General features: G+C 45.2%; 1 protein-coding gene across 5 annotated transcripts in view; it reads left to right on the top strand.

The window, feature by feature from the left end:
- Positions 1-1,360: 1,360 nt before the first annotated feature.
- LOC140905759 (stonustoxin subunit alpha-like) overlaps positions 1,361-11,942 on the top strand; it is a 49,001-nt gene continuing 38,419 nt past the window's right edge. For 3 of the 5 annotated variants that reach the window (XM_073329184.1, XM_073329183.1, XM_073329182.1), the window contains exon 1: positions 1,362-1,861. The gene's annotated coding sequence lies outside the window, so the exon portion shown is untranslated. Of the gene's footprint in view, positions 1,862-11,942 lie in introns of all 5 variants that reach the window. The other 2 variants (XM_073329186.1, XM_073329187.1) reach the window with 1 other exon arrangement.

Below are 11,942 nucleotides of genomic sequence, written 5' to 3'. Positions count from 1 at the left end.
TGGATGAATGCACTTGGGAGCTGTTCATTGTTTGTGCTAAGCTGTAATTAGTGCTATTTGTTAAGAGCCGGCTGCTACAGAAAACAGAGATAACTGCACAGGCCCTGCCCCCAGGGGATTGCGTTAGACAGAAACACACTGGTGGATCCAGAAGTGGACATAACACAGTCCATGTGGGTGTTTGTTTTCATAGTGCAGAGTTAAGGTGCAATGTCTGAGCTGTTATGATGTCACACCCAGCCAGGTTGTGTGGGCAGGGTTTTCTGGTACTCTATACATTACTTTTACAGCTATGGTCTATTCTAATGTCAGTAACCAGAACCCGGGGCACTGTATTATCTATATCCCGTTGCATCCTTTGGGCCTGGATGCTAATGTCTTTACTGGATCAATGGTTACATTCTGTATGTGCCAGAAGCACCCAGGAAAGGTTCTGCTTGCAGACCAGCTATGTTCAAGTCTGAGACTTAATAGACTCTTTAGATTTCATGCTGAATATTTTCTCCCTTAAATAAAGATAAGTTGTATCTAATTCAACGCAGGGTAAAATTCCCACCTTCACAAAGGACTCATACAAGGCTTATGTGCTCCTTAAGTAACACCTGCTTCAATGATAGATTGACCTAGTCTGGGTCCCAGTGATGATTTCCCCCAAGTGAGCAGGGATTACACATGCTGGAGACGGAATGGGAGCTCGAGGGGAGAAACATCAAATGGTGAAGGGCTGTTTCTTTGTGAATTACAGTAACTTTAATCAAGAACCCACTATACGCCTACCATCACTTCCTGGGCTCCAAATGCAGCCTCATCCCTGGTCCGTGCCAGTTGAAATGATCTTGAACTGAGTCCGTTGTATTCTCTGCTGTGTCCGCAGGACTGAGGTGTAAGTGCCAGGTGCCCTTAGAAGGACAAGTGTCCTGTGGAAATCCTACTTGTGTATTTGTAAGGAAAAGTACAAGGGCAATGCAAGTACTTTCAATTTCCGAATTCACTGGAATCGTCTGTTCAGTACCTGGACATTAACCAAACTAATATAAGCTCATAGTGGAAGAGAAAGAAAAAGGGCAACAACTGAAATGTTATTCATAGGAATGGCCCTGCTGGGTCAGACCCAAGGTCCATCTGTCACGGAGTCCCTGGGTGATGCTCTGGAACTGCTCCCCATGAAGCCAGGCAGGACTCTGTGGAAGTCGCCTTCCTGTGAGCAGCCTGTCTTCAGGACACACAGCTCACACAGCTTCCACCTTCCTGGGTCTGACCTCGGAGCATTCAGCCTCCTCTGCCCCCCCATGCAAGTCGCCCCCTGAGTAACCATGAACAGAGCTGCGCTTGCCAGGTTGTCTCCTGGGTTCTCGTTTGCTGAGAACTAATCTGAGAAAACAACCCTGGTAAACCAGCTCCAAGGTGTTTTCCCGTCAATGGAATTCACTGACCAAGTAACTCCTCCTACAGCTCCTGGGTGTGACCCCAAATAGAAAGTGAAACGGAAACAGTTTAATCCGAAACCATGTGAAAGTTTGACTTTTCTGTGAAAGCCGCACAGCTCCGGTGGACGGCGTACAGGCCGCAGGGACCAGCAGCCCCTGAAGGATGAATACACGTTGGGTCTCCAAGCTGAATTAGCAGCCCCAAGGTACCGTGTTGTGTGTGAGTTTGAAACTTGGCTCCATTTGAAGGAAGGACTTGAAAGGAAGGGCACGGAAGGAGGAAGGTTACAGCCATAGGGTCAGTTGGTGATTCGGTAACAGACACCTGCACGTCCTGGGGACTTATATAATAAAAAGAGAACGCAGTAAGACTGAGCCACAGAGAGCGAGCGAGAGATGAAACCAAGGAAGCAGGATACAGGGAGATGACGCAGGTAACAGGCTGGACTCTGCTCAGTGACTCTGATTTCCTGTCACCCGGCCCCTTGTGAAGTGAATTACACCAGTGTACTTTGGGGTGTGAAGCACTTTCGTTCCTGCTGGGCAACGTTTTACATCCATTTTGCGCTGGCGTAGGTGACAAGGTGCAGGGCAATGGGGCTCAAGCCCACAGAATATGGATTGAACGTGGTAACAGGCCAGAAGTCAGTGAGGGGAAGTGAGGAGGACAGAATGCGCTTGGAGAGGGAGTGACTTTAGCAGCAGCATTTGTGATAGACAGGAGGGGAATGAAGTTAAAGCAGGGAAGCTGGAGATTTTGATACAGTAGAAGATATTGATACAGCCCCTTGGATAATACCCCCACCTCAGAGAGCCCCTAGGCCCCCTCTCCAAGACCCCAGCACAGAGGAGTAACGGGGTGTTCTGGGGTGCGCCAGGGGCTGGAGGAGACATGGCAGGGGCATTCTTACATCTCTGCAATGGCCCAGAGGAAGCACTGAGGCAGGGCACAAGTTAAGGCACCCCTGAGCATACGAGCCACCCCCCTGCACCAGCCACAGTGCCAGTGTGGGGATGAATCTGGCCACGGGCTGCAGCTGAGAGGGTGGCAAAGAGAGGGTTAATCTGTATTGATGTTATACAGGGAATAGTGACAAGACACAGCACGAGCCTGGATGTGAAACATTCTGATATCGTGGTGTGACATTCTGGGGATCACCCCAGAGCAGTCAGGGGGTCTGTCACCACCTGCCCTGTGACCGTGGGTCCCTTAATCCTGTGTGGCTCTGGCTCGGAGCCCTGGCACCAGCATCTAGCCCACAGGCAGAAAGGTCTCACCCTGGCTTCCAGCAGCCTCGTTATCCCTGCAGGGTGACCCCACCAGCCCTTCCAGTCCCAAGCATCCCCAAATCCGCCTACCCCGAGTTCTTCACTACCAGACCTGGGGACTTTTCCACTCTGGTTCCTCACCCCAAAGGCCTGAAGCCAGCCCCCCAGTTCTCAGTTCACTTTGGGACACACTCCACATTGTTTGCACACTAGAGACCCATCATTTGTCTCTCCTGGGTTGTACAATGCGAGGTGCTGGGGGTTAGTTTTGTCTGGCTGGGGAGGCAGCTCCTCCCTTCCTGGCTGGCCACCACCCTACTGGGAGCGGGAGATGAAGCTTTAGGAACCAGCTCCAGACTCTACATACACGATACATAAATCCCTAAGCACAGCCTGGATCCATCTCGCACAGTGATCAGTAAGTAGAGAACATCACAGGCTTTCAGAAAAGAGCTCACTCAACATGATTATACACAATAGCATTGTACACAATCCTTTGAGTCCATTGCTTGTTCTTAGGGGTTCAGACCCCCTGTTCTGCCCTTGGGGTGTCTTTTGTCCTTCTCCACCCCTTTATATAGATTTGGCCAAAGGCGGGAGTCCTTTGTCCCAGTTTGACCCCCTCCCCAGCCTCTGATGGAAAAGTACAAGGTTTAAGATGGATTCCAGTATCAGGTGACATGGTCACATGTCTCTGTAAGACTCCAGAGTAACAGCCGTGTTAGTCTGTATTCGCCAAAAGAAAAGGAGGACTTGTGGCACCTTAGAGACTAACCAATTTATTTGAGCATGAGCTTTCGTGATGAAGTGAGCTGTAGCTCACAAAAGCTCATGCTCAAATAAATTGGTTAGTCTCTAAGGTGCCACAAGCACTCCTTTTCTTTTTGTAAGACTCCAGTCTCCATTTTCCCTGGGCTGGCCCACACCTACAGAGGAAGGCTTGCAGGTAAACAAAGCCATTTACAGCTTTTGGTTTCTTGCTTAAGAGTCATCAAGTTTCTGAAGTATCCTTAATGACTCTTGCTTTGCATAATTATATAAGTGATACAAGTTCATACCTCATATTTCTAACTTCAGACATAGAAATAATACGTGCATACAAATAGGATGAACACATTCAGTAGATTATAAGATTTCTAACGATACCTTATAAGGGGTATTTAGCATAAAGCATATTCCAGATATGTCATATTCATAAGTATATTTTCATAAAGCATATGGAATGCAACATCACAGTGATAACTGTGGATTCTTAAGTAATCAATATAATTAATACATAATCTATAGATCAGGCTACAAGTAAGCCCAAGCTTGAGTGTGTGTAGGGCAGCTGTGAGCTGCTCTACTTCATGAAGTGGTACTCCCTGCCCACATGAGCCTCTAGCCTGATTGACCTGGTCAGCAAAACCTGCTCAAGTTAATGAGTGAAGGGCAACAACAGAGCCAGTGGACAAAGGCCAAGTGCCCCCATGACGGTGAAGGTGGATGAGCCATGAGTGTGGATGCGCAGACCACACAGGGTGGAAGAAGAGCTACATCTTCATAAGGGTGACCCACACCCACAGGAACTTACAGTTGGTGGAAGAGTTAATGGGATGGGGGATGGTGTCCCTCCCCCCAAAATAAGCCCCCTCTACATCTTCCCAGTTGCAAAGAGGCAGAGTGAAACATGGGGCAACCAGCCATGACAGACCATAACAGCAGCAGGGGTAAAACCCCTGCTTTTACCAACTAGTGCCCATCTTTAAAAAAGGGAAGGAGGAGGATCCTGGGAACTACAGGCCAGTCAGCCTCACCTCAGTCCCTGGAAAAATCATGGAGCAGGTCCTCAGGGAATCAATTCTGAAGCACTTAGAGGAGAGGAAAGTGATCAGGAACAGTCAGCATGGATTCACCAAGGGCAAGTCATGCCTGACTAATCTAATTGCCTTCTATGACGAGATAACTGGCTCTGTGGATGAGGGGAAAGCGGTGGACATGTTGTTCCTTGACTTTAGCAAAGCTTTTGATACGGTCTCCCACAGTATTCTTGTCAGCAAGTTAAAGAAGTATGGGCTGGAGGAATGGCCTATAAGGTGGATAGAAAGCTGGCTAGATCGTAGGGCTCAATGTGTAGTGATCAATGGCTCCATGTCATGTTGGCAGCCAGTATCAAGCAGAGTACCCCAAAGGTCGGTCCTGGGGCCGGTTTTGTTCAATATCTTCATAAATGATCTGGAGGATGGTGTGGATTGCACCCTCAACAAGTTTGCAGATGACACTAAACTGGGAGGAGTGGTAGATATGCTGGAGGGTAGGAATAGGACACAGAGGGACCGAGACAAATTAGAGGATTGGGCCAAAAGAAATCTGGTGAGGTTCAATAAGGATAAGTGCAGAGTCCTGCACTTAGGACGGAAGAATCCCATGCATCGCTACAGACTAGGGACCGAATGGCTCAGCAGCAGTTCTGCAGAAAAGGACCCAGGGGTTACAGTGGACGAGAAGCTGGATATGAGTCAGCAGTGTGCCCTTGTTGCCAAGAAGGCTAACGGCATTTTGGGATGTATAAGTAGGGGTATTGCCAGCAGATCGAGGGACGTGATCGTTCCCCTCTATTCAACCCTGGTGAGGCCTCATCTGGAGTACTGTATCCAGTTTTGGGCCCCACACCCCAAGAAGGATGTGGAAAAATTGGAAAACGTCCAGCAGAGGGCAACAAAAATGATTAGTGGACTGGAACACATGAGTTATGAGGAGAGGCTGAGGGAGCTGGGATTGTTTAGTCTGCGGAAGAGAAGAATGAGGGGGGATTTGATAGCTGCTTTCAACTATCTGAAAGGGGGTTCCAAAGAGGATGGATCTAGACTGTTCTCAGTGGTAGCAGATGACAGAACGAGGAGTAATGGTCTCAAGTTGCACTGGGGGAGATCTAAGTTGGATATTAGGAAAAAGTATTTCATTAGGACGGTGGTGAAGCACAGGAATGGGTTGTGATGTTATTGACATGAACTGGGACCGTATAGATCATTGTTGCGACCAAAGTCCTGTAGTGGCACCAAATCTTGTATAAAGGGGGTCAAATGAGGTGTCTCAGACAAGGTGATGGTTGGCTGGTTCTGATTATGTGATCTGTTTGCATGTATCATTTTTGTAGTTAAAGTTATGAATATTGGCTCTGTACTGTCTGTAGTTCAAACGTGTGCTGTGCTTCTGGGTGACACCCCAGACAAGTTGGTGTCAGCTCTGCCCAGCCTGCTGGATGACCCATTAAGGACCATCAGCTACACAACTGACCCACTGAGAGAAGGCAGACACGTCTTGGGACTCAGCCAGGCAGGCAGGGACCTGCCTAGGGACAGAACTCTGAGGTGTTTCCAAACCATGGGATGGACAGCTTGTCTTTGGGACAAAGAAAGCAGAGACCACATGGCAAGAGACTATAAACAGCTGCTGCGGCTCCTCCATCTGGTCTTCAATCCTCCTTCTTACCTCTGGAGGGACTTTGCTACAAACGGAAGCTCTACACAAAGGACTGAATGACCCATCCCAGCTGGGGATGTTCTCCAGAGACTTGATTTAAACCTGCAGTTTATTCTATCTCTGCTACAAGCCTGAACCAAGAACTTTGCCATCACTGTATGTCATTGATTCCATTTCACCACTGCTAGCTCTCATCTCTATCTTTTTCCTTTTAAGAATAAACCTTTAGATGTTAGATTCTAAAGGATTGGCAACAGCGTGATTTGTGGGTAAGATCTGATTTGTATATTGACCTGGGTCTGGGGCTTGGTCCTTTGGGACTGAGAAACCCCAGTAAAAGAAAAAAGGTTATTGGTTTTCATAACCATTTGTCCCCATAACGAGGGGCACTGGTGGAGATACTGGGCAACTGGGGTGTCTAAGGGACTTGCCTGTGTGACTTGTGGTTAGCCAGGGGGGTAAAACCAAAGTCCTCTCTGTCTGGCTGGTTTGGTTTGCCTTAGAGGTGGAAAACCCCCAGCCTTGGGCCGTAACTGCCCTGCTTTAAGCAATTTGTCCTGAATTGGCACTCTCCGTTGGGTCCCACCAGAACCAGCATTGTTACATGGATTACCGAGGGAGGTGGTGGAATCTCCATCCTTAGAGGTTTTTAAAGCCCAGCTTGACAAAGCCCTGGCTGGGATGATTTAGTTGGGGATTGGTCCTGCTTTGAACAGGGGATTGTAGTAGGTGACCTCCTGAGGTCTCTTCCAACCCTAATATGCTATGATTCTATGATTCATTGGTTGAGGGTTTCTCTCCAAGAGGTGTGGATGTTACCCTTGGAACAAGAGAGTTGGAAGATCCTGGCAAGGAAAGGAAAGACCATACTGGTTTTTGGCCATGGAAAAATATTAAGAATCCCCCATTGTACATTTGTGACAAAGCCAGAGGCTGTTGCTTTTATTAAGTTATTATTACATAATTCTCATGCCAGTGCTGCTGCTCAGGGCTGAAACTAGTCTCTTCCCGTCCTTTCTGTCATTGCCTGCTGCTTCCATCAGTTCTAGGGATTTGAAATCAACTGTTCTGCCCTCCCTGCTAAGGGTTCTTCTTTTCTTGGCGGCCTTGTTTTCTCACACCAGTTGGTTTCCACTTGACAGCTTCATGTGGGAGTTTGTGGTTTGGCATCTGGAGTATATGCACCAGATATATCCAGTGCTTCTTTCTAATTCTTGCGGAAACCAGCTGCTGGTTGGTGATTTCTCAGATCTCTTCATTAGTAATGGCCTCTTTCCAGCCAATGCCCAGAATCTTTTGTAGGTGCTTATTTTAGAAGGCACCTAGTTTTCTTCTGACATATTAGTAGATCTCCTGCTCTCACAGCCATATATTAGCAGTTTGATTACGTTTGTACTAAATATTCTCAGTTTGGTCTGGTGTTGTATGTCTTTGATTTCCATACATTGTTGAGTTTGGTAAATACTGTGTATGCCTTTCCTACCCTTGATATCACTTCCTTGGTTTCATCTCACTAACCAGTTGGCCTCAATAATATTTTGGGATAGTGAGATCCATAGATTAATTGTGTGTTTTATAAAGCATTTGAATGTATTATTTTGTATTTCATTGTTCTACCATATGACAAATGTAAACTGAAGAGTCTAATTTACCTTTTCTAAACTGTTGATTTTTTTATACAGATCTAATATGTCATCTATTATTCATCTGCTTTTTAAACTATGTAATCTTAATCTTTTTATTATCTCCTCATAGGAAGTAATCTCCGTGACCTTAAACTTTTTTGTTGCCTTTTTAGGCTCCTTTCCTATCTCTACTATATCCTTTGTGAGATAAAGTCACCATAACTAACTCCAAATTTCAAGAGACAAGGTATCTCTCATATCCTGGGAGTGACTTGGGCCACAACTACACTGCATACAACAATCTAGATTTCAATGGTAGAGTGTACCATTAATTTGTACAACAGTATTACTACAATTTCCTTTACTACAACAACACTAACGGGACTCAATAGGTGTCTCTTGTGATCACTGTGCCTACAAATTTACCCTTATTGTGAGTTCAACTGTAAGAAGTGAGTGTAAATTCACAAATGTTGATGGGAAAAAGAAGGAAAGAGAGACAAACTGAAGTAGTCCAAACAAAAGATTGTGCTAAGATCATGCCAGGTAAACAAGAAGAGTGAGGGGCCAGAAATCAATGAACCAAAACTGGAGTGCTGGAAACTAGGCCTACTAGTTAAAAAATTAGTAATGAGGGGATGGGCTAGTCCACACACCGCTCCCTTTGTGGATCCTTAACTAACGAAACTTTGGGGAGAAAGATTGGCTACTGGAGTGAACTTCGCCATCATGGCTGCCATGCCCATTGTCCTTTGGAACCCTGGAACTTCTTTATCCTAAGCCTGAGAGATGTCCTAACCAGATTGGGCCAGAGGTAGGGGCTCAGATGACATCACCACCCCTCCCAGGATGAAACCACATTGGACTTAACGCCAGCAACAATAACAACGGCTCCAGCACATCTCCAAATTCTTCTCTGTTCCCCCAAAGAACAATTACCATCTTTGATACCATCTAAAAGACTTCCAAATTGGAGCAGAGGCGGTGTTCATTCTAAAACTCTCTGCAAAGGGAAAGAGAAGAAGGGATTTTGTTAAGATGACAGCCTTATTTAGTACTTTACATGTCAAATTCTTTGACTGTTTTTCCTTCTCTTTCAAGTACTATATATTTCATCAAGTCAATTCAAACAGATTTTTTTTCCTGAACCTTTCTCCTGGCCATAATTGCAACCTCAATTATGCGCATGTACCATGTGCCTAAGGGTGGGAAATCTCTTATCCAGCATTTATATTTGGAGAAAGGCAAACATTCAATAAGCACAAGGTTACTGATCAAATCTAAAGAAGCTAAACTAGCAGTAAGTTTGAATGATAACTGAGGGAGTTTTTAGAGGGTGTTGGAGAGATTGTCTCTGCTAAGGGCACATAGCAGATTATAAAGTTTGTTATCTTGAGATGACTCATTTATTTTGTTATGTTTAGTTTTACTTTCGTGTTAACCTTTCTAATGTACTTTTCAGAGTAGCAGCCGTGTTAGTCTGTATCCACAAAAAGAACAGGAGTACTTGTGGCACCTTAGAGACTAACAAATTTATGTGAGCATGAGCTTTTGTGAGCTAAAACCCACTTCATCGGATGCATGCAGTGGAAAGTACAGTAGGAAGATATATATATATACACACAGAGAACATGAAACAATGGGTTTCATGGGAAATGGCCCATCTTGATTATCACTTTTTTTTTTCTCTCCTGCTGGTAATAGCTCACCTTCGTTACAGTCTGTATGGTAACACCCATTGTTTCATGTTCTCTGTGTATATCTATATCTTCCTACTATATTTTCCACTGCATGCATCTGATGAAGTGGGTTTTAGCCCATGAAAGCTTATGCTCCAATAAATTGGTTAGTCTCTAAGGTGCCACAAGTACTCCTGCTCTTTTTTCTAATGTAGGAATCTTATCTGCTTTAGCTACTGCCTTCTTCTTGAGAAAACTTGGTAAATGATTCATTTGTCTTATATTGTACAGGTGCTCTTCCCAGGAGAGGTTTCTTGATTTACAAGAAACTTCCTCGATAAAACAGGTTGACTGTGAGATGATCCTGAACCTGATGTGTAATTAAATCAAACAACTTCTATTAAGGCTGCACTGAAAGAAGAGATTTATTTTTATCATATGCAATTAAGTGCTGTCCTGACACACACTGTCTTGCTCAGAAGTAATTAAATTGGGTTTAATTAAAATCTTTTCTTATTTCAATCCAACGCTGTGTGGGCTCTGCTATTTCAGAATAAAAGTGCCTATTTAAATACTGTCAAACTAAATGGAAATAAGTGTCCACATAGACTTGCTCTGAAATAACAAAAGGGGTACATGAAAACAGATTTAGTTATTTCAGTGCAAGTTAGTGTGTAGACAAGCCCTCTGGTAACGTTTCTCCCTCTCTAGATACTTCTAAAATTCTCTACCTGTAATGACATATCCTTGTGTCATACATAATAATACTAATAAAAATAAACCCATCTTTTTTTCTCCTTTACCTAATGGACTTGACTGCACCCAATGTCAAATATTTAGTTCTAAAAACAAAACAAACTCCCACACAAGAACCTGTGGGGAAGTACATGTACACTTTTCTAGTATCTACTAAACTGGGAGGAGTGGTAGATACGCTGGAGGGGAGGGATAGGATACAGAAGGACCTAGACCAATTGGAAGATTGGGCCAAAAGGAATCTGATGAGGTTCAATAAGGATAAGTGCAGGGTCCTGCACTTAGGATGGAAGAACCCAATGCACAGCTACAGACTAGGGACCGAATGGCTAGGCAGCAGTTCTGCGGAAAAGGACCTAGGGGTGACAGTGGACGAGAAGCTGGATATGAGTCAGCAGTGTGCCCTTGTTGCCAAGAAGGCCAATGGCATTTTGGGATGTATAAGTAGGGGCATAGCGAGCAGATCGAGGGACGTGATCGTTCCCCTCTATTCGACATTGGTGAGGCCTCATCTGGAGTACTGTGTCCAGTTTTGGGCCCCACACTACAAGAAGGATGTGGATAAATTGGAGAGAGTCCAGCGAAGGGCAACAAAAATGATTAGGGGACTGGAACACATGACTTATGAGGAGAGGCTGAGGGAACTGGGATTGTTTAGCCTGCAGAAGAGAAGAATGAGGGGGGATTTGATAGCTGCTTTCAACTACCTGAAAGGGGGTTCCAAGGAGGATGGCTCTAGACTGTTCTCAATGGTAGCAGATGACAGAATGAGGAGTAATGGTCTCAAGTTGCAGTGGGGGAGGTTTAGATTGGATATTAGGAAAAACTTTTTCACTAAGAGGGTGGTGAAACACTGGAATGAGTTACCTAGGGAGGTGGTAGAATCTCCTTCCTTAGAGGTTTTTAAGGTCAGGCTTGACAAAGCCCTGGCTGGGATGATTTAACTGGGAATTGGTCCTGCTTCGAGCAGGGGGTTGGACTAGATGACCTTCTGGGGTCCCTTCCAGCCCTGATATTCTATGATTCTATGATTCTATCTCAAATCTCCTCTCTGTGGCACACTCACCTCTGATACATGGATCTTTACACGTGCTAACAGAAAAACATTTCCTTGGGAAACATTTACTTCATTTTAACACAATGTTGCACATACGAACCCTAACCCACCCCACTTTCTCACACATTCCAACCATCAGCTTGGGCTGAGGTACATGGCAGAGAGGGATGATGGGTGTTGAGCAGTGGAACATTCACATCAGAGATTACTCCGAGAAGCCTACTTCCAGGGATGCCAATTTGGGAAGGTACTGGGGGGCTCTCCCACCCTGAGTTTCCTACTGAAGGTATGCTCACAGCCCATGACCTAGCCACAGATGGAGCTCCTAACTGCAACACAGCTTGAGTGTGATGTGTGATGAGTTCTGTGCTCCTCCCAGCTTCAGCTCCTGGGGCAGGGAGTTTATTTATAAACTGTGGCAGGGTGATTACGATAACAAAAGTTTGTCATTGAATTAATAAAGGATCATTAGATGATCCTGAAGGTATTGCCAAGCATTCCTCCAGTTAAAAGATAGGAAACAAAGGGAGGAATAAATGGTCAATTTTCAGAATGGAGAGAGGTAGTGGTGTCCCCCAGAGGTCTGTACTGGGCCCAGTCATATTCAACATATTCATAAATGATCTGGAAAATGGAGTAAATAGTGAGGTGGCAAAATTTGCAGATG

Source organism: Lepidochelys kempii, chromosome 2, assembly GCF_965140265.1.
Source record: "Lepidochelys kempii isolate rLepKem1 chromosome 2, rLepKem1.hap2, whole genome shotgun sequence".
In the NCBI taxonomy this organism is placed as follows: Eukaryota; Metazoa; Chordata; order Testudines; family Cheloniidae; genus Lepidochelys; species Lepidochelys kempii.
This window is presented reverse-complemented; position numbering and strand designations above follow the sequence as displayed.